The sequence below is a fragment of the Dermacentor andersoni genome, chromosome 2 (genome assembly GCF_023375885.2).
Source record: "Dermacentor andersoni chromosome 2, qqDerAnde1_hic_scaffold, whole genome shotgun sequence".
Lineage (NCBI taxonomy): Eukaryota > Metazoa > Arthropoda > Arachnida > Ixodida > Ixodidae > Dermacentor > Dermacentor andersoni.
The window spans coordinates 180,764,754-180,786,000 of record NC_092815.1 but is presented as its reverse complement, the minus strand read 5'-3'; the positions used below and the strand labels follow the sequence as shown (position 1 = coordinate 180,786,000).

General features: G+C 44.8%; 1 long non-coding RNA gene and 1 other non-coding gene across 2 annotated transcripts in view; one reads left to right on the top strand and one right to left on the bottom strand.

The window, feature by feature from the left end:
* LOC129387222 (uncharacterized) overlaps positions 1 to 21,247 on the top strand; it is a 74,573-nt gene that overhangs the window by 38,882 nt on the left and 14,444 nt on the right. The window lies entirely within an intron of this gene.
* Positions 10,872 to 10,946, bottom strand: TRNAT-GGU (transfer RNA threonine (anticodon GGU)). The gene has a single exon. It is a non-coding gene; the product is annotated as a tRNA-Thr (tRNA).

The window sequence follows — 21,247 nt, the reverse complement described above, 5'->3', positions numbered from 1 at the left end:
CCATCCATCCATCCATCCATCCATCCATCCATCCATCCATCCATCCATCCAATGCAGAACATACTGTGACAATTTTTCACCTTACCAAGTTCTACAGAACAGTAGAAAAACGCGTTTCGTATTCCTAGTAGAAAAACGCGTTTTGTATTCCTGACCAACAGCTGTGCTTATTAGCTAAATCTTACTAAATACCCCTGAATAGGGCCTCATTTGTTTTTCGTTCCAGGTACATGAAAGTAAATAAAAATGAGTCGCGTTTTCTTGTATGAATCTATTTGCCGTCACTGCCTATGTCGTAATATGCACTGGTATATCAAATTCAACAAACATGCTCCGTCCTTGAACGAGCTTAGAAGCGCCAATGTTGCATATTTGTTACTATAATAAAGTAAGCAGACCACCCTAATTGGGCTGCCTAGTGTGGCCAATAAGCCCGCTTGCTATATAGCCAATAATTTTTTTTCTTTGCACTCACTTTACCGACCTAATCCCCCTCACAAAAGTATTATTGTTTCGTTCAGCGATATTAATGCATTTTCTTACCCGGTTCAGTGAGTCTACAGTGATAAGCTATTACAAGGACTACTTAGATAACGACAGAGGAACAGAATTAATGAATGAGTAGAGTCCTAAATGACAAAAGCAGAAAGGAGTGCAGAGAGCGAACTGCGTGAGTGCCGAGTTTATCAGTTTTGAAAGAAATGCTGCCACAGCTAGTAGTGAGTTCGGAGCGGCACAGCAAAAACATAATGAGCACATCAGCTCGCACGTATACGGCAGTTGTACAGTATGACAATGGGGCAAGACCCCAAGGAAAGCAGGAGAGAAAAGGTAAATTTGGGAATCTTGTAAAAGCCTCAATTAAAATGTAGTTTTGAAAATTGGAGAAGAAACATTTTTGAAAGAATGCGCTTGCTAGTCATGACCAAATTTAACCATGCTAAATAGAAGGCCGGGGAGCTTTTGTGAAAAAGGGTGTCGGCACTTTGTATGTGGGTCATCAAAATGTTGCGCGAAAGAAGTTCGGGCGAGTTCTGTGGGGTTTGCTAATTAAATTATGGAGTTTAATGTCCCGGAAGTGCACAGCGGATTATGAGGGGTACCTTAACGGAGCGCTCAGGATAAATTTTGACCACCTGCTGTTGTTTAATGTGCATCCGAAGAAGGCTAGACGAGCGCTTTTGCGTTCTGTCCCCATCCGAATGTGGCCTCCGTGGCCAGAAATAGCATTCGCGGCCTCGTATTGAGCAGCGCAACGTTATAACTACACCGGCTTCGCAGCGGGTCACTCTAATTGGTGCTATTTTATCCTTGCAAAAAGCCGCTCAGATATTATAGCCACGAATGGTGCTTACGCAAAAGATTGATTATCTTCCAAAACAGTTAAATGTTTTTCGATTCTTTGAAGCTTCAGGATGGAGGTACATTATCCAGAAGTTCGACCTTGCCGTTCCATACAATTATTCTTGCAGATGCACTACGCTAAAGGAATATATTCTATGGCGTCCATGAAGGAAGGAGACATGGCTCCCGAGCTACTGCAGAAGCTTTCAATTTGCAAGGCCTGCATGCGCTTTATTTAAGTGTTTTTGCGACCGTGATTACGCAAACCAATGCCTGACGCTCTGGCACAGCGCGCAGCCCCGCTCCAGGTGAAGAGCGTTTCGTCTCCTATAGAAAAACGAAACAACTGCATGGTCATGCCAAGAACAAGCAGGGAGGAATTATTGGCAGCGCCCATCGGATAAACTTCTGAAGCAAGGCATCTAATACGAAACAGATTGCGGCTGTTTAGGCGTTATAACCACTAATGGTCCATGATCATTACGCGCACATCCAATGCGAGGCTGCCGGCCATCACGGTAACACACAATCGCAGCGTCTCGCATCCACTCGACCTTGATGAACGACTCACTCCACAGGAACGATCGTCGGTGCGAACGGAACTCCGGAAGATTGCTTCTGCCATTTCCCCGAGGCGGCGCGCATCCGTCAGACGAGGCGGGCTTCTCCGCGCGAGTCACAACAAGGTCTGATGTACGTATAAGGGCATATCGATTGACTCAGCCGCTACACGAGGGCACTCCTTCGGGGGCGAGAGAGACGCAGCTGACATGCAGGACGCAAGGAGGAAGAAAATGAGTATGTCCGGAATCTTCTGTGATAGGGTTTCTATCAGAATATTGTTGCGTGTTGTACCTCGCAAAGAAAATGGTCGAGATTGCTCAAACGAAAGCTCTGAAGTTACGCTGGAGGGCAAGGCTATTAAATAGTCTAAACTCTAGTTATTGCATGCTTAAAAAGTCTACTTTCATTGACTTGGCTAATTATTATCGCGCGAGAAAGATGCCACATTTTCATCTTTCTTTCTGAATTTAGAGCCGACCGAAGCCTCAGCTCCAGCACAGATGTGGTACATCAGTGATCTTAAATTTCTTTTTCTTTCATATTTGGACTCCTTTGGCAAAGTAAAAATGGTATGGACGTGCTGTGTTTAGCGTTTGTATTTTTAAGATGTCGTGGAGTCCTTGTTTACCAATAAAAAATTAACTAGGGTATCCGGCTTTTCCTGCATGGGACCCAGTTCCTTTTTTTTAAGATTAAGAGGATCCTTTATCGTATTCAGTTGTCGGCGTAGTAACATTGTTACGGCAATTTAAGACGCCAGAATTAGTGGTTGGTTCCTTGGACAAAAAATGTTCACGCAAGTTTGTAGCTAGCTTTGGTCTTATATGTTGTACTTTATGAGTTAGGAAGTGCAAGTACTGAAGTTTGCCAAAATACACTATTCAGTAATACCGCGAAGACTAATTCGAAGGCTTTTCATCCGTGCATACAACGACCGAAGCTAGACCTAGCCCCTGATAACATCAAGTTATAAAGTGCTTCTCCATCATATACATACTTGAGAAGTGGCTACATAAATTTAGCGCTTTTATCAAGTGGGAAACTTTTTAAGACATCATTTGAAAAAGGGATTCTGCTGGTGGTTGGTCTAATGCAACGACTCGATTTTAATTCTCATACTTTTCGCGTACACTCAATTGTCTGAGCGGCACCCCGCGGAAATTACCACTTAGATCGGCTGGTCGTGAGTGGTACATCACACAAAAATAAACAGCATCAAGCGAGAAAAATCGCTACGTTGTAGCAGCCAATGTTTCACACGTCGACCTCTCCGTCAGGTGCACGTGAAGTGGGCGAACACGCAATGATACGCATGTTGATGTGTTGGAACGTAATCAAAATTTAGGGTCAAGAAACCTGCATTTCTACTGGGCAGTTCTAACTTGCCCGTAAACGTATTCAGCATCATCATCATAAGCCTATATTTATGTTTACTGCAGAACGAAGGCTTCTACCAGCGATCTCCAATTAGCCCTGTCTTGCGCTAGCTGATTACAACTAGCGCCCGCAATTTTCCTCATTTTATAACGTCACCTAATTTCCTGTTGTTCTCGACTACGCTTCTCTCCCCTTTCCACCCTTTCTGTAAGACTAATGGTCCACCGCTTATCTATCTAACGCATCATAAGGCCTGCACACATTTTTTTTTTTTTACAGCGGAGCTGTATATGGCTACGGTACCATAGAGTTTTCGTGTCAACACACAAAAACTATCATCATCAATGGCGCATACCTCCGTAAGCACTCATACCCCCGTAAGCAAGCAAAAAATGCAATGGCTCATATCAGCCCATATCATCCCGTATAGGTTCATTTGTAGGCTTCCCGTGAGCGCCCAATGCGAGGCGTCCCGCTGACCTTTGGTTCCCATCGAGTCCTGATTGTACCCCTGATTTAAAGCAAACAACCGCATTTTCAAAAGTAAGTCCTGGAACCATTACCCCTTTCCACATACCTCGGAGGACCTCGTACCTATTGTATCCCCATAGCGCTCTGTGCTTCATTATGGCTGCATTTCGCTTCCACTTTACTGTTATTGTTTTTTTTCAGTGCTTCTATATATCTATTTCCTTCGTTTATCCATATACCAAGGTATTTATATTCTCTTACCCGAGGTATCTCCTGGCTCTGTGTTGCCAGTCTCCGTTCTCTGTTTTCATTGAATACCCTAACAGCTGATTTTCTAACGCTAAATTTCAAGCCTAAATTATCGCCTTCCTGTCCACAGATATTAGCCAGATGTTGCAAATCACTTCACTTTTTAGCTAGCAAAACAATGCCGTCTGCATAAAATAAACATGGAAGCTGCTACTTTACTACTGTACCCGCCTGTTTCTATGAGAGATTAAGCCCGATATTACTTCCTTCAAGCGCCCTCTCTATCCTCACCATGTACATCTGAACAGTAGTGGGGATTAATAAAGGGAAAATTCTGATTCTGATCTGATTTTCCCTTTATTCATTACTTCCCTCCACCTTGCGGGTTTCCGCAAAACTACTACGTCAAACCTTGCCTTTGCCTCGTGTGTTGTCGACAAATTCGACTTCGCCCTGCCATCTGCTAGCCGCCTGGTTAGCTCAGATGGTAGAGCGGCTGCCCCGGAAAGGCGGTGGTCCCGGGTTCGAGTCCCGGACCAGGACGAATTTTTCTTCAACTTTGAGGCTTTTCTTTCGAGGAACCCGTATGGGTTTCCTTTGTAGCAATTGCTACGAACGGGTGGATGTCTGATTTTCCCTTTATTCATTACTTCCCTCCACCTTGCGGGTTTCCGCAGAACTACTACGTCAGTAGTGGGGATAAAGGGCACCCCTGCCTCAGTCCCTTGTTGATATGAACTTTCTCCTCTTCCTCATCCCTTCCCATTCAACGCAAACGGCATTTTCTAGGTGAATCTCTCTCAAAACTTGTAGACAATCGTCGCCTAAGCCTTCCCCTTCCAGAATATCCCACAAATTCTTGCGGTCTACGTTGTCATACGCTCCTGTAATGTCAAAAAGGCTACATATAATGGTCTGCTTTCTACTCTTGTTATTTCAATACACGTAGCAGGATCAAATAAGTTATCATCCAAACGCCTACCTATTCTGAAGCCATTCTGAAGTTCTCCCAAAATGCCATTCTTCTCTGCCCATGCTTGCAGCTTTAATTTGATTGCCTGCATTGCTAACCGGTATATTACCGATGTAATGGTCAATGGTCTAAACAAGTGACTTCTATCTTTTTGCCCCTTTCCTTTATAAATTAAATTCATTCGACTTTGTCGCCAACTGTCTGGTATTCATCGATCTTTTAAAGTTTTTTCCACTGCTTTCACTAGAGCTTCCTTACCTTTTGGTCCTAGTTCATTAACCAATCTAATGGGAACCTCGTCTAGCACTGTGGCTGTGCGCTAGGAATTTTCGCTTCAGCTTTCTTCTCCTTGAACTTTGTCAGGCCAGCTCCTTTTCCATCTGGTTCTCTTTCATGCTCTTTTTTTTTCAAATACAACCTCGTCATTGCTTTGGAAGGATTCGGATGGTATTTTTCAGATGTAATTTAATGCCGCGTCCCCTTCCAGTTTGTTTTCATCTTCGTCTAGGATATGTTGTTGTATGGTTGTTGACATTAGGCCTAATAACTTTATCTGGTTTGAAAATATTCTAGGTGCGGTTTTCATTTTCTCACCTGTTTCTGGCAACCAACGTTAAGTTTCACCTTTTATTTTTGTTTGCACCAGTATTTGAACCATACACTTTTTATCCCGGTATATTTCCCATTTACTGGTTACTTCATCCTGTGGCAACTGCGCCTTCTTTACCTGCCTGTGCTCTCGAGATGCTTTCTGTCGTTCGGCGATCGCTTCTCGTATCTCCTTGTTCCACCGCCTTTTCGGTTTCTTTTTGTCCTTTCCAAAGAACATGTTTATTTTTCCGTATTTCTGTCGTTATTGGACTTAGAAGCTCACCATATTCCCACTCATTACTTGGCCATTTTCAAAGTTCTTCCTCTGCTCTTGTGACTATATTTGTTATTTGTTCAGCATTAAAATCTGGACTGACCATTTTGCACTCCTTGCTCTCTTTCTCAACTACATATCCCATTTTCGAAATGATGCGTTTATGGTCACTCCCTGTGCTGCTATACCCTTCCTCGTCAATGAACATTTATCTCAACTTATCATGAATTCCTTCTGTCTTCAGACAGTAATCAATGATCGATTGCTGGCTTCCAACTTCCGACGTGATCTGCCCTTCACTTTTAGGCCCTGCATTCATGATAACAAGGTTATGTTGCTCACAAAGATCTAGCATTGATTTCCCGCTGTTGTTTTTGTAGCCATCTAGATCCTGTATATGGGCATTCATGTCACCTAATAGGATAATTTCGGCATCATTCCTGAAACCCTTAGTATCAGCACTTATGCAATCCACTAACTCTTTTTTTTTCACTGCAATTATTTCTGGTCCACAAATACGTTACGCCCACCCAAGTTGTTTTTCCATTCATTGTACCTAATAATCAGAGATGCTCCTGACATTTAGAATTTACTCTTTTCCATTTGGCTCCCTGATAGATGAGCATTCCGACTTCCCCCCCCTCCCCTCCCTTTCTTTCCGACTTAGTTCTGTTGCACGCTTCCCAAACATAATTATCAACCACTGGCGGCTCTTCCGAGTCTCTAAGGTGCGTTTCGGTAACCGCATACACCCCTGTTTGTTCTCTATTTAACTGCTCCGCAATCTCTGCCCACTTTCCTTTCTTCTGCCGCCTTGCATACTGATGTAGCCTATTGCATGGCGAGCTCTCTTTCTTGATTTCGTCCTTTTTCTGTTATTGGCGGCGATGCTGTTCTGAGGTTCCCCTAGGGGACCTTCTTCATTACTATCTACTCTGGCCTCCTGAGCACTCGTGGGCCCTTTAAAAAGCAAGAGCGAGACCAGCAAGTCGCCAGCCCTCTTCTCGTCTAAACCTGTAATTGAACTGGATCCAGTCTCGTTCAAAACTACCACACCTTCTCACATCCCTGTTTACTTCGACAACCTCGAAGCCCTTCTCTCGGCTCATTATCCATATCGCCTCATTAGCAGCCACTACGGCTATTTGTACGTGACTGTCACGTATAGGCACCTCCGGAACCGTGCACACCACGATCTGCACCTGAGGGAACCACTCGCGCAAGTTGGCTACCTCCTTCGTCAAGCTCTGGGCTAGTCCTGTCCCTTTCCTGTTTAGGGCGGCATTTAGCCCACCTGCTACTACGACATGATTGCGGACGTGGGCATTTTCTGCGAGCTTTGCTTTTGCTCACTCCATGACAGAACAAATTGTCCGCCTGGACTAGGGACCCCCCCCCCCCCCCTAGACTTTTTAAGGGCTGCGCCCTTAGGGCTCAGCTCACACCTCTCCTGTAAATAGCAGAAATAATGTTTTTCACCACCATCACCACCGGAAATATCCCTACCGCCACTCTTTTATCGCCTTTCACCAAGTCCAGAATTGCTTCTAAGCACCTAGCCAGGTTTGATTCGCTGGCGATAATCACGATTTCACTCTATCCTTCCTCTCCCGGCTTCCGTTTGTAATTTTCCGCGTGATTCGGAATTGACAAGAGGCATTGACCCTTGCGCTCCTGCTTTTCTCGCGTGGTGGCCTCAAGGTAGGTGCCGCTCTTTCCACCTACCCCCTCACCACGTTAACGTACTGCCCCTCACCAGCTACCCCTAACCACGTAAATCGTCTAACTTAACCATAAATCGTCTTGTCACGTCGGGGGACTGCGTTCTGTTGTCTCGACCATTCTCATTCACAATGGCGGCCCAGTGCAGCTTTTCCTCGGCGGCTTGAAGTCTTTTTCCCACTACCTCCCGCGCATCACGCTTCATATTTAGCTCATTTTTGAGCTCTTCGACCTTTTAGACAAGCTAATCCTGGAAAGCCTCCGTTTCTTTAGGCCTAGCATCGATATCACAGTGTGGCCTGATTGCCGCGATCCTATCTCCATTCGCATCCGTCCCCTCGTCTGCCTTGAGGGACCCCCCGCACACTGCGCGCTTTCCCCGCTTTCTAGCCATGTATTACACGGCTTTTTCTAATACAAATACTATAATACTGTAATGATGCAGATCACGTGCCTTTTAGCAAAAACCGACAAGCACAGTTTTTAAATCCTTAAAATGCCGCAATGTAATTATCACCAATGCATTAAAAGCAATCAATGCCGCATAGACGTAAGTATGCGATGTTTTCGCATGTCTTCAACCACGCGGCCACGCTCTCACTTTCCTACCAAAGCAATATTCCCGGTAACAAAGCATACACAGCAAAACCACTAATAGCTATTAGTCTTGCCACTACCAAGGCCTTACTTAAAGGCTATAAAGACTTAACGTCCCACTATGTTGCACGTGTTTAAGCATGTGGCGCGAAAGGGCGCTCTTACTAACCTGCGAAACCAAATATACACGAAACACGCCCGCGCACAAGAGAAAAGAAAGAGAAAAAATGGAAACAACCCAATTGTTATTTTAAGACTAAAAAAACAGCAAATCAAAAACAGAAGCCAGCTCAAAGAATGCAAACAAAAACATGATTTAGTCGCCGCCACGGAGCCCTGGAATAACACGTCCATTCCCCACACTTTTTCACGCTACTTTCACGATGCGGCGGAGGCGAGCGCCAACTGGAGGTAATGCAAGGAGCCGTGCGCGCCACTCCGGGCCCCTCGATATAAACACGCGCCGGCGCATGTAAATGGCGGACGCCGTGGCCGGTCTGTGCATGGCAGAAATACTGGAAAAGGGGTTTTCTTTGAGTTTTCGGGTTAGAGAATTATGTTTTCTCGTATAGTCAAATAATAATCCGACGCTATCATGTCTGTAGGTTGAGTGTAAGTCGTACTTTACGATTTTTCTACGTATTTTAGCTTCAGAAATTCAATTAGTTCAGTAGCTTCCTTGCGCCACATGGAGGGCCTGGGTATGAGCGGCTCGAAAATATGTTTGCCGAAACGACGTCCGATGCTGGACGCCATCGCGGACGCAGGATTTTCTGCGATACGCGGCCCTTAATGCTATCGACTTAATTTAAAGGCACTGCAATGTAAAGTTTGTACGTATGAACGCTACGCGCCGCACAAATCGCACAGTGTGTCAGATGGCACAATATGATACTGATGATAATGATGACTTAATGGCATTTCTTGAAACGGGACGGTGAAAAACAGTCACCTAGCCTGTTGGAATTGATCAGCTATGCCCTACATGTTTGTCATTACATCAATATTTATACATAATCCATAATCTTCTTTTTCTTCCTCAAGACTTCTCTATCTACCTTGTACCGCTGCCTATGCAGCTGCTACTTGGCGTGTCACCTGGTAAGGCAATATGCAATTGCAATGCAAAGGGCGCACGTATAGACGCCACGCGGCACGCATTTCCTATCGCAAGGCAAGTGGCACGATACAATGGAAATGATGATAGTAATTTATTGGCATCACCTTTGTAACGTGGCACTGACATAGTTACCTAGCCAGCTCGATTTAATTAGGTATTTATTTGTAAATTTATTTTGTAACATTCTTGTATACAAGGGTGGATGGATACAACTTGCTTGTACGTACGGCAAGGTTTAATATCCTTAAACTTTTTTCTCTTCCCTAAACATTATTTAACTGCCTCGCACCTGTGCATCTGATACATGGCATTCTACCTGTTGCAGTAGTATGCAACTGCAATGCAAAATGTGCACCTATCGACGCTACGCTGTGCGCATATGACATCGCGTGTCTCTCGCGCGCTAGGACGCGTTCATAGGGAATATTTTTTCTCAGAATGCTAGCAGACGCTGGCTTCTTACAGCATTGACAGTATGCATTACACTTTCATGATTAACACAGAAAACTGCAATATCATCGGTGTAAGCAACAAGGCTAACCTTTCATCAGGCAAGTGGCGGTCAATTAAACTGGGACAAGTGCTTTGAGTTTTTTCGCATGGGGAATGGGACGTCACACCAAGGATGTTTATGAACATTAAATCGCAGGAAACAGCGACCAAATAATTACAGAGTGCCCCTGCAGTACTAATGTGACAACGAGCCTTATTGGAAAAAAAAAACAGAGGTGTTACGTGAAAAGGCACAAAAGTGGAAATGCTGGGATAAGTCGATTTTCTCACGGGCCACAACTTGCAACTTATTTCTCGTAAGCAAGCTATGGTATATAATGCAAGTTTTTCAATGAAGCAGGCTGAATGTGCAAAAAATGCACAGAGTTTTCGCGGTCTTTATTTAGAACTATGCATGGGAAAACACGAGCCGAAGAAATCTTTTTAAAAGAGTGAGTGATCGTGGGCTTGGTGGAGTGCATCTGTATGTCAGACGACTCGTCAGTCGAATTGTTTTTCTCAGAGATGTAGACGATACCTTTCTCAGAAGAATGATTCAACTGATGCGGGGTAAAGTGCTACCGGATTTTGTTGCGTCTTCGTTGTGTAAGCAAGGACCAGTACGGGGATATGTAAAAGAAGTGGTTTAATCTTTCCGTTTTTTATCGGTGCGTTTTTCTTTGCAATGTTTAACCGAGGGGTCACGTAAAGAACTGTACAAAAACCTCACTGATGTGTTATTTTCTATGTCATTGTGCCGTCGTCAATTATACTGTGCAGGCAAAGGAAAAGTTGTTTTGACAGGCGTTAAAAGATGCTCGTCGCGCAAAGGGTTAAAACCTTTTTTTCTTTTTCTGAGCTGCACACAGGAACTTTACCCGTTAAAACATGGTTTCTATTTATTCCGTGGGGTACTCAGTGTTTATTCTGCGAAAAACCAGAGACAATTGAGCATGTGCTTTTATATTGCAGGGGTGGGGTGTTTTCCCGGGACATGAATAAAGGGAAAATCAGACATCCACCCGTTCGTAGCAAATGCTACAAAGGAAACCCAAACGGGTTCCTAGAAAGAAAAGCCTCATAGTTGAAGAAAAATTCGTCCTGGTCCGGGACTCGAACCCGGGACCACCGCCTTACCGGGGCAGCCGCTCTACCATCTGAGCTAACCAGGCGGCTAGCGGATGGCAGGGCGAAGTCGAATTTGTCGACAACACACGAGGCAAAGGCAAGGTTTGACGTAGTAGTTCTGCGGAAACCCGCAAGGTGGAGAGAAGTAATGAATAAAGGGAAAATCAGACATCGTAGCATTTGCTACGAACGGGTGGATGTCTGATTTTCCCTTTATTCATTACTTCTCTCCACCTTGCGGGTTTCCGCAGAACTACTACGTCTTTCCTGGGACATTTTACACATAACTCGGAAAAAAGTCCGCATGGAATCCGTTATCTCACGGTCAAAAACGACGATGGCGTGCTTTTTGATCTTGTTACGCTCCTGGGCCTGCACAGCATATGGAGAACTCTGACTGCTGTACACAATGAAGATACCGGTGTTAGACCCTCTCGCGGATATTTTTGCGAATCTGTTTCCCTTTTTACCGAAGGGCAGAAGGTGCAGACGATACGTACCGGAGTGGGTTCCAAGATTGGAAATGTTCTTGCGCATGCTTAAATATTGATCACTTGTGTTAAGCAAACAGCTGACGGTTCTCCATGCTATGCTTTTGTTACTCTGTTCTTCTGAGTTCGTAAACTTTGTGTCAAGCGAGGAAATAAAGAAAAAGAAAGCTAGCAAATACTGGTCTGGCTCAGCGGTAGAACAGCTGGCTCCCACGCAGCGGTCCCGTGTTCAATGCCGGCGGGAACTGGGTATTTTCTTTTCTCATTACCGGCGACAGTTGCTACGGACACCGGCGGAGGTGGACATTATCGCCAACCAAAACGGCTATTGGAATGAACCCATAACAGCTTATGCCGTAATACAATTATCGAGCCTGAAGAACATTGAGTTTCCCGGAATATTATGCACGACGTAACGTTTGGCTTCTGAGGTGCTGAGGGATTCGTAAAGCACGAAAAAAAGTCATTCATACGCAGAACTCTTGCTTAGGAACATAAGGAACATAACAAACGTCCGAATGTTAATTACATGCAGATGCAGCTGTCGCGCAGAGAGCTACCTGTCATTTCTTATCTATTACCCGAAAGCAGCACAACTATATTGATGATCACGGAACTGGTGAACAAACAAACAAGATGACGGAGAGGCACATCCGCAATAAGGTGGTGGCTGGCTGACAGAATAACTTGTCGGAGGCGCCGAGATGACTCGACGAGGTAATGGAGCCACAAGCCACGGAGTGCAAATAATTGTTACGGCCGATACCCATGTACGGATTACCCAGCGTATTTATGAGGCTAGAAAGTGCGAGAGCCAGCAGGCGCTCGGCAAAGCAATGGCTACGATCCACTCACGCACCAACCTCGTTTATGCTTTATGCATTAGGCAGTGCCGATGAGTCCGCGATGCCATGGCTGCGCAGTTGCTGTCATTGCTTTCTGGAAGCCACGTGCACTTGACGCTGGAAGCGGCCACGTGCCGGTATTATGGAAACATTTGTCACACTTTAAGCACTCCTGCGCTCTGAACAGTCTGCTTCCGGAGGAGCTATCCCTGCTCCATTCCTAATGTTTGAGATGACTCAGGCGAGTTCTGACCACGCTGATCACTGCTTTAACGTCTCCTATCTTTGTAACACGAAGGTAAGTCACGGCGCAAGTGGCTCAAAGGTACTAGGCCTGCATGTTCCTATAATCAACGTATTAACCTAACTGTTCGGGGTAGTTGGTGTTCCATAGTTTATGCGCAGCGCGAACATTCATCAGACGTAGAGAAAAGGACAAGGGGCCGAGTGTCAGGAGGGCAGGTTGCATGCGGCGAATTCATGCAGTTATAAGAGCATTCACAGTCAGATGACACCGCACGCACAAGAGGTGGCGTGATGGGAGCGCACGTGGGCTTGCTTAAGAGACATGCTTTGTCCTCATCTACGTTCCGCGGGCCCCTCGGCTTTCTTACCATTAAGCTCCCGATTAATATTAGGATGCCGAACGACGCCTACTCGCCGTTCACATATACGCAGCTTTGCGCAGACGAAAAATTCGCTAACAAAGAGCGAGAGAGAGAGAGAGTGAGAGAAAAAGAAAGAGACCGACACTATACATAACCATATTGGCTAATAAATATCGGGGTCTTTGAGAATTCCTCGACTGTAAGGAGGTTCAATTAATTTATCGTGAGCTCATGTTTTGTGCTCCTTTTCATTTATTATTGGTTCACGTTCATGCACCTGTTGCACATCTCTGAGTGCATCAGTGCTTCACAACTTTGGTAGTTCTAGGAACAGCACAGATGAAAAACCTTAATACTAAAATTGCTCGATGCGCATAAACAAATTCGATGCCAGTTGCGCTGTTACGGCGTAAAATGACCGCCACGACAAGCTTCTGAAATAACGGGCAACTATGCTTGCGAACACACTAAGGAGAAGTTAAGAAATTCGTCTTACAGATTTTCTCTTACCCCTTGTGCTTTCTTTTTTAGTGTGCAGGCAATCTGAAATCGCTTGTTTACTACGCATCATCAAAGCGAAGCTTGCTGGCACAAAAGATAGGGTACAATGATTTGCACAAAACGCATGATGGCATAACGGCATTGGTTGCAGGCCTCGGTTCGTAGCCAACGTTTCGATCAGGCCTTGGCTTGTCTTCGCCAAAGGCTACAGTGGTCATCATTGGCAATGTTCGCAATGCCCTTAACTTCGAGGCAAGTGGTGCAGTACCAAGGAATGCTTGAAGAAATGCATGATGCTGACTGAATTTGGTTCAGTTGCCGGGTTCAACGTTCCGAAACTGCAAAATGCGTTATGAAAGCCGCCGTATGGCATAGCGCTCGAGAATGACTTTGACAGCGTTGGGTTGTTCAACACAACGCTATAAACAGTAAGCGCATGAACGTTTTTAATTGTGCACCCGTTGAAGTGCGGCCACCGAAGTCTGGAAACGAACCCGTGACCTTGTGTTTAGCAACAGAACGCTATAGTGCCACGTAGCCACGATGTTGTATCGTGGCTGAAGTGCTTCTTGAATGCTTCATCGCAAATGGTATCACTAGAAGGAGACCCTGTAACGAATGTTTCTTGTGCCATGATCTGATTCTTCTCTTATATGTGCACTCAACGTATCTGAAGTATACAAGTAAACGGAACGACGAAAAAAATATATGTAAATGTGCAATTACTGAAGCCAACATAGAGGTCCGATAACCCTATAACGGACCACAAGTGCATGAAATGTATCATCTCGCTTTATTTCATCCCCTTAAAACTTATTGGCATACCCATGCTCTTTCGATAAAAATTAGCGGCTGCGTCTTTTTACCCATGCTCTGGCGTGACAACGACTGTAATTGTTAACTGCGCGCTAGAGGTAAACAGTGTCTAACAGCTGCCACTAAAATATAACATTATTCCTGCATTTTGCTTGTTCGCTTCTTCATGAAAACACTTTCCTCGGCATGAATAAGTGGAAATTTTGCGTATTTTTATTACGACGACCTGCAACAATCACAAAAATATGCGGCGTCTCGACGTACGCAATATACAGGCGCCACTTTGGCCGTACGCTTCGCGAGCTGTTTCAATGGCACTTACTCGGCTGTCGCTGCAAGGTTTTGTTGTTGCAGAAGCGCCTTCATCGCTTCCAGACACTCAGCCATGCGCTTGCAAAATGGATCGATTCTGCTCTGCACCAGGGAATACAATAACGCACCATGGGACACTTGGAAGAGAGGCTTCGAAGCGTTCCTGTCGAGGAAACAGCACCAGAACGGAAATGGGATTCGGACGAATTGTTTAGGAAAGCGACAGAAACGTCTGCTTTCTACGCGACGTGGCGAGCTGGAACAGAAACGCGCGGCTCAATAACACTTTAGATGGTGCTGCGCCATGCAAGTATACGAGAAACAAGTGTTCGAGAACTGAACTTCTTCTATACACTCTCTTTCCAACTGCTTGAATAAAGTCCTCGCACATCTTGTGTTTTTATAAACCTCGTGAATACCCTTTGATTGTAGCTACAAAGACTTGCCCTGCCAACTTGTTTAACTATCGGAATGCGTCCTTTTTTCCAATTCGGATACCTTTTTTTTTCCATCTTGTCGTGTTTTCTCTTCTTTTTTTCTTTATCGAAGAATTGGAGCTTGCTAAACGCCTGTATGCTCTCTTGAAGCCTGGGAAATCTATGTACTTAGAGTGGCTCGCGGCCTCCAGGATCTTAAGGCGTCGCCAGGTGAATGACCCGAACTCTGTTTTCGCAACAAGTGTATTTCGTAGTTGACGATGCGAATATGTCGTTAGGCTACACCAAGACTTCGAAGCAACAACTGTTTGTTTCTCTTCTGTTGAATTATTTCTTCTAAGATTCCGCGAAACATTTCTCATTGCTTGCCACTTAAGAAGCCATCCTACTTAAATTATGTGGCGTATGTACTGTACTTCTAATTCCATGAACTCATGATCTTTCGCGCATACAGAGCGCAAAGAGAAAAGAGCCCCATATCTTTCTTCACAGGGGGCATGTATTAAGCTATGCATGCCCTATAGTTTTGCTACGAGTATTTTGTGCTACGTGTCGTCTTCTTCTTCCTCTTCTTTTGAACATGTACATGGAATTCTTCAGTAGCACTCGAGTTGGGTGTTTCGCTTACTGAAGTGACAGGACACACTTGGCGCCGTAAAATAGAGTGAGATTGCTGAACACGCGTTCTTTGAGCCTCCATCTAATAAGAAATGCACCAGAAACCTATCGTTTCCTTGAATCAAGCTTACTTCTTGCCGTTTCAAAGCAAGGTTCAAACCTTTTCTTTTGCGTTGAAAGTAAACCTTTGTGCTTCATCTGGTGCCCTCTAGGCGCTAATCCTGATGACGAAAACGCTGATTCCGCCGGTGAGTTATTGCTAAGGTTCGCCAAATTTACCACGTTTTAGAAGGTGTCGAAACGCGTTCTTGGTGAAACGATGGTGGTTATAGCCCCGTAAGAACAGAGAACCTTTGAGAGAAGCCACACTGTAGGGCGCTGCAATAATATTTAGCTATTGGGATCCTTTTAACGCGTTCCAATGAGTTGGTACAACATGAATTGCTACCAGAATGTATATAACTCGCAGAAGGTTGAAGAGCATGTTCACCACTTCACGTATGCTGGTGATAGTTTTATGTCGCCTTTCAGTCACATGTAATATGTTTCAGCGTAGTTTGTCGCATTGTCCCGCGATTTTTAGTTATACTGCTGAAAGCACCGACGAGACCATTAACTACAGTAATTTGCAATTAGTAGATAATTGAAAGCTGCGCAAACTTTTCTGACTGTTAAGATGCGTCTCCGCTTAAAAGATGTGCCTCCTCTGTGTCTCCGCTTGAAAGACCGAGCCAAGGTTTGTTGCGATAGTTGAATAAGAATTGCGAATTTAGGGTGTACGATTTTGCGACGGCTCACTGCGAATGAGAACCGCTGTAGAAATGAACGGATTTCAACGTGAGGCCGTATCAAGCTCTGCAGCACGCTTTTTCTTATCCTCGGCACTCTCGTCACAGCACTTACTATTTGTTCAATCAAAACAATGTAATGACGTTTGCAAGCAACTGAACGAATGGCAATAAATAAAGTCGGTGTGAGGACTGCTGACGCAACGCATATGTGTGCTTCTTTTTTTTTTTTTATTGCACGCTCGGCCTCATGGAGCAAACAGTTATTCCCGGAAAAAGCGCCACACTTTCTGTTGTAAGCGGAAGACAGAATGCGAAATGAATGCGACAATACGAGTCTTAAAGTATCTATCTCACTTTGCACTATATAAGTACAACACTTAAAACAGAGAAACCTTACGTTTGCCTTAGAAACAGCCACGCAGCACCGTTAAACTACCATCCAAGGAATGTGCGCAGTATGCTGCTTGTGCATGCAAAATAATAAAGTCGGCAACTCAAGTGCGTGACCGCTTTTTGCTCAATTTATCTCTCCGAATAGGCTTGACGTTCTTTTCTACAACACTTTTCCCGTTCCACTGAATAGTGTACTTACAGCAACAACCCCCAATTTTTTTGTAGTTTATTAAGGCAGCCCGGCCAGCTGCTCCTCACTTATGTCGAAAGTCTCAAGCAAAAAAATCCTGGGTTCCCAAGAGTCGTTTCTCTTTGTTCTCGTTATACGACACTATGGATCCAAGCTCACAATAATATGAAAAAGAGGAATAAGCTAATGCGAGTCCTCTATTCCGTTCATTCAAATACATTCAAGCGGCCTATGCAGAACAATTGAACCCAGCCATGGGAACCGAGTTGTGACAAACTAAAATTTAGATAGTTGGCTCAAAAGTTCGCTTTCTTACGTGTTCACGTAATTCATAAGCATGCAAGTATCGCCTGATTGCACGTGAGAAGGCAAGCCCAAGTCATGTTTTTTTAAATGTTCCCCCACAATGTTTATGCATTTGATATATTCTATATGCAATGTTATGATTCCTCTCTAAATTTAGGAGACGCTCCTGCAGTTTGCGCTACTTGGACGGTAGCGTTAGTGCACACGCTTCCATATTTGTATACTCGCTCCTTGTCCGCGATCTCTTGCTAACGTATGGTCCATGCAAAGTATTCATTTTTGTTATTTTCTTAATCCATCTACAGATGAGCTTTTCCACATAGCTTGGCATCCCTTTCTGGTCTATGCCATCGCAGGGCATTTCGTACTCTATCTAAGTGATGCCGTTGCAAGAATATCATTACTTTACTTATATTTCGGGCATAGATAAATACATTTGCACGATCGACGCATATAGAAACCGAGCTTGCATTCCAGCACCGTCCATACTCTTCTCGAATTGTGAAGAAAACTGTGATGCACTTCTTGCGAAAACAAGATGCTTCTGAAAGTAATTAAGAGCACAATAATGTAAAATAGAAGTCGATTTGACTTCAGGACCTCTAGAGCTACATGTCAGTAACAGTAATTTGACATCTATTGATATTATTAGTTCAATAAATGTTTCCTGATTTCATCAATGGATTCAGAAGAGGCCGATCATCAATTGACGGTTTGATCGACCTAGTATCTTCTGTTCAACAGGAAAAGAGACGCCGTCGTCTGGTATGCGCAATATTTCTGGACATCAAAAGTGCCTACGACAACGTCTTCCACCATTCGATTCTTCAGGCGCTTGAGGATATTGGTGCTGGTGGCCAGATGTATGCATGGCTGCAGAGTTACCTCAGTGGCCGCACCATTTTCATGTCCACTTCGGATGGCGAGACTGATAGACATGACGTTCGCAGGGGTGTTCCGCAGGGTGGTGTCCTTAGCCCAATATTGTTCAATATCATACTGGTGGGCCTTGCAGACGAGCTACCTGAAACAGCGCGTATCAGTACGTACGCGGATGATATCTGTATTTGGTTATCTGGGGTCACACGTCCACAAGTGCGTGCAAGGCTCCAACGTGCGGCTACCATAACGGTGAAGTACTTGCGCCGTAGAGGCCTGCAACTCTCAGCAACTAAGTGTGCAGTCATGGCATTCACGCGCAAATCAATGTCACATTATCCAATCGTTGTCGACGGAACAGCGCTCCCTTTAGTCACCCACCAGAGATATCTTGGCGTGATAATAGACCGCAGCCTTTCTTGGACCAAACACGTTACTGCGCTTAGGGCTAAACTGACGAACTTCATACACGTTCTTCGTGTAATATCAGGACTGAGATGGGGCCCCCCTGAGCGAAGTTTGCTCCAAGTGTACCAGGCACTTTTTGTGGGCTACATACGCTACAGCATGCCTGTGTTATCTAACATGGGGTCATCTTGTATACGCACGCTGGAGAGCCTTCAGGCACAAGCACTACGAATATGTCTTGGCTTGCCACGCTGCACGTCAACTAAGGGCACAATAGCGGAAGCACGGGCTTGTCCTATCGACATATACAGGTCTTGTGAATCTGTGCGAACCTATCTTCGCCTGCTAACCAGACACTTACACCATCCACTGTCAACACTTCCAAGCACCAACCTTGACTGTGCTTTTTCTAAAGCTATTGCATGTCACGCAAGCATTGTACCTGCAAGATTCCAGGCCACCGACATCCCCGTGACACCTCCATGGACATTGCCAAGACCACTAGTGAGGCTTCAGATACCCGGAATTCGGAAGAAATCTCACGTTTCCTCCATTGGCTTGAAGCAGCTCACCCTGTCCCATATATTTACATCATATAGTGGGACTGTACAAGTATTTACCGATGGTTCGGTCACGCCATCTGCCACAACGGCCGCGTTTGTCATCCCACAACTTGGAATTACTCAACGATTTCGATTAGACCACAAATCGACATCTACGGCTGCAGAACTTGCGGGAATACGAGAGGCTGTCCGTTTTATGAGAACGCAGACACCCCATAAATTGACGATATTGTGCGATGCCAGATCAGCGCTACAGGCGCTAAAATACTTTTTAAAGAAAGGACCATACTATCTGCTCGTGCTGGAAATCGTAGAACTTTATCACAGTGCCGAGTTAAGTGGCCACGTGATCACCTTTCAATGGATGCCTAACCATTGTGGTGTCTTTGGTAATGAACTCGCTGACAGTGAGGCAAGATCGGCCTCCTCTTCCTCTAATGAAGTACGGATTGCCTACTCGCGACCTGACACCAACTCCATGATCAAGGCACTCATGCAGGACCTTACAAAGGCTTATAGAGCCCACTCTTATAATATTCACAGACGTCTACATACGGAGCAAAACGTCATTGCTACACAGGATTCGGCTCGGCGTTGCTTTCACCCGTCGCTACGCACACCTCATCGGCCAATCGAACAACCCTGATTCTTTACACTGCCAGATGCCCGAAACACTGCAACACGTACTGTGCGACTGACCAGCATATATGCTGGAGCGAAGGAAATTAGACAGTTTCCTAGCCAGCGTTGACAGACAACTACTGTCGGAGGAAGCTATCCTCGGCCCATGGCCTGTCACTGCAATTTCAGTGCGTGCAACAAAACTTTTGTTGAAGTTCCTGCAGGACACCAAGCTCGACGAGCGGCTCTAGCGAGGCAACTGTCTTATGTACATAAGCACTCACCACTTCTTTTATCATCATCATCCATCCCAATACTTTCACTCCCCTTCCCCCTTCCCCAGTGCAGAGTAGCAGACTAGAGCGCACTAGCTCAGGTCGACCTCTCTGTCTTTCCTATCAATAAATTCTATTCTATCTATAAATGTTTAGTCTCTTTCACGAGTGGGTTTTAACGGTGTGCCGCAGCTTTCACGTCAGCTAGTAGAAACGAATGCAAACTATCAGTCATTCCTATACAGCGTTGTGTGAGTGTCTGAGCATGCGCAACACCATGGAAGCTGCAAAGAGAGGACATGTGCGTTAGTAAACAGTAGATGCTAATTAACGCATAAAGCTGCAGTCACCAATTATTCGCAGTCCCGTTTGCTTACGACGAGTTTCGCTTGATTCCAACATTTCAGGGCCGCATGATAAAGCTATCTGAAGCTGCAACAAACCACCACCACCTGACACATCGTAAGAACGTCGACATCGAAAAAAGCATTGCGTAAGAGAGCGTAGTTCTCACAATATACGTTAAAGAAGTTTTTGTTGATTCTTTTCAGTTAGGGTCCATGAAATTGTATTTATTTCCAACTCAATTGCATTTATTTCCAACTCATCTTCTCGTGTTTGTACTGACTCTCAGTGTTGCTGTGTTGAGTTTCATTTGTGTCGTCTGCCTTATTTCTTGTGAACTTTCAATATGCTATCGTTTACTTGTATTTCTTTCTATATGACTTCTTTCTGTTTAGCCCACTCCTGCAATAGCCCTATAAAGGGGCTGCCGTATGTATGAATAAATAAAATAAATAAATGTTTTGCTTGCACCCGCTGTTAAATGTGAACACTAGCTAGCATGGTCTCCCTGCATGCGATGTGGATGCAGCGATGATTTTCGGGCTATGGTGATGTTTTGCTTGTGGTGAAGAAAGCGCTGTGACTAGACAGACGTGTATGTAGAGAGAAGTATGAAACATAGCGATGCAAGTGTAATTCTTAAACAACTCTGACGAACACCTGATCAACCAACCACTCCCACCACGCGACCCATGTGACCGCAGATAGCTTCACTGCTTGAGTCTAGCTGGTGAGAAGTCCTTTATCCTATGTGAATTTTCTTTAAACGGCAAATGTTCTTCGTGCTTTCCCTCTTAACATTCCAGCTGTGTGGGTGAGGCCGCTTCCTATATATACTGTACGACAAACCGATCTTATAGACGAAGGAAGAGGCAATGAACTAGGTCCACGTCCTACACCTGAGTAAGTGTACTGGGATAGCATTACCAGGATTAGCAATTACACT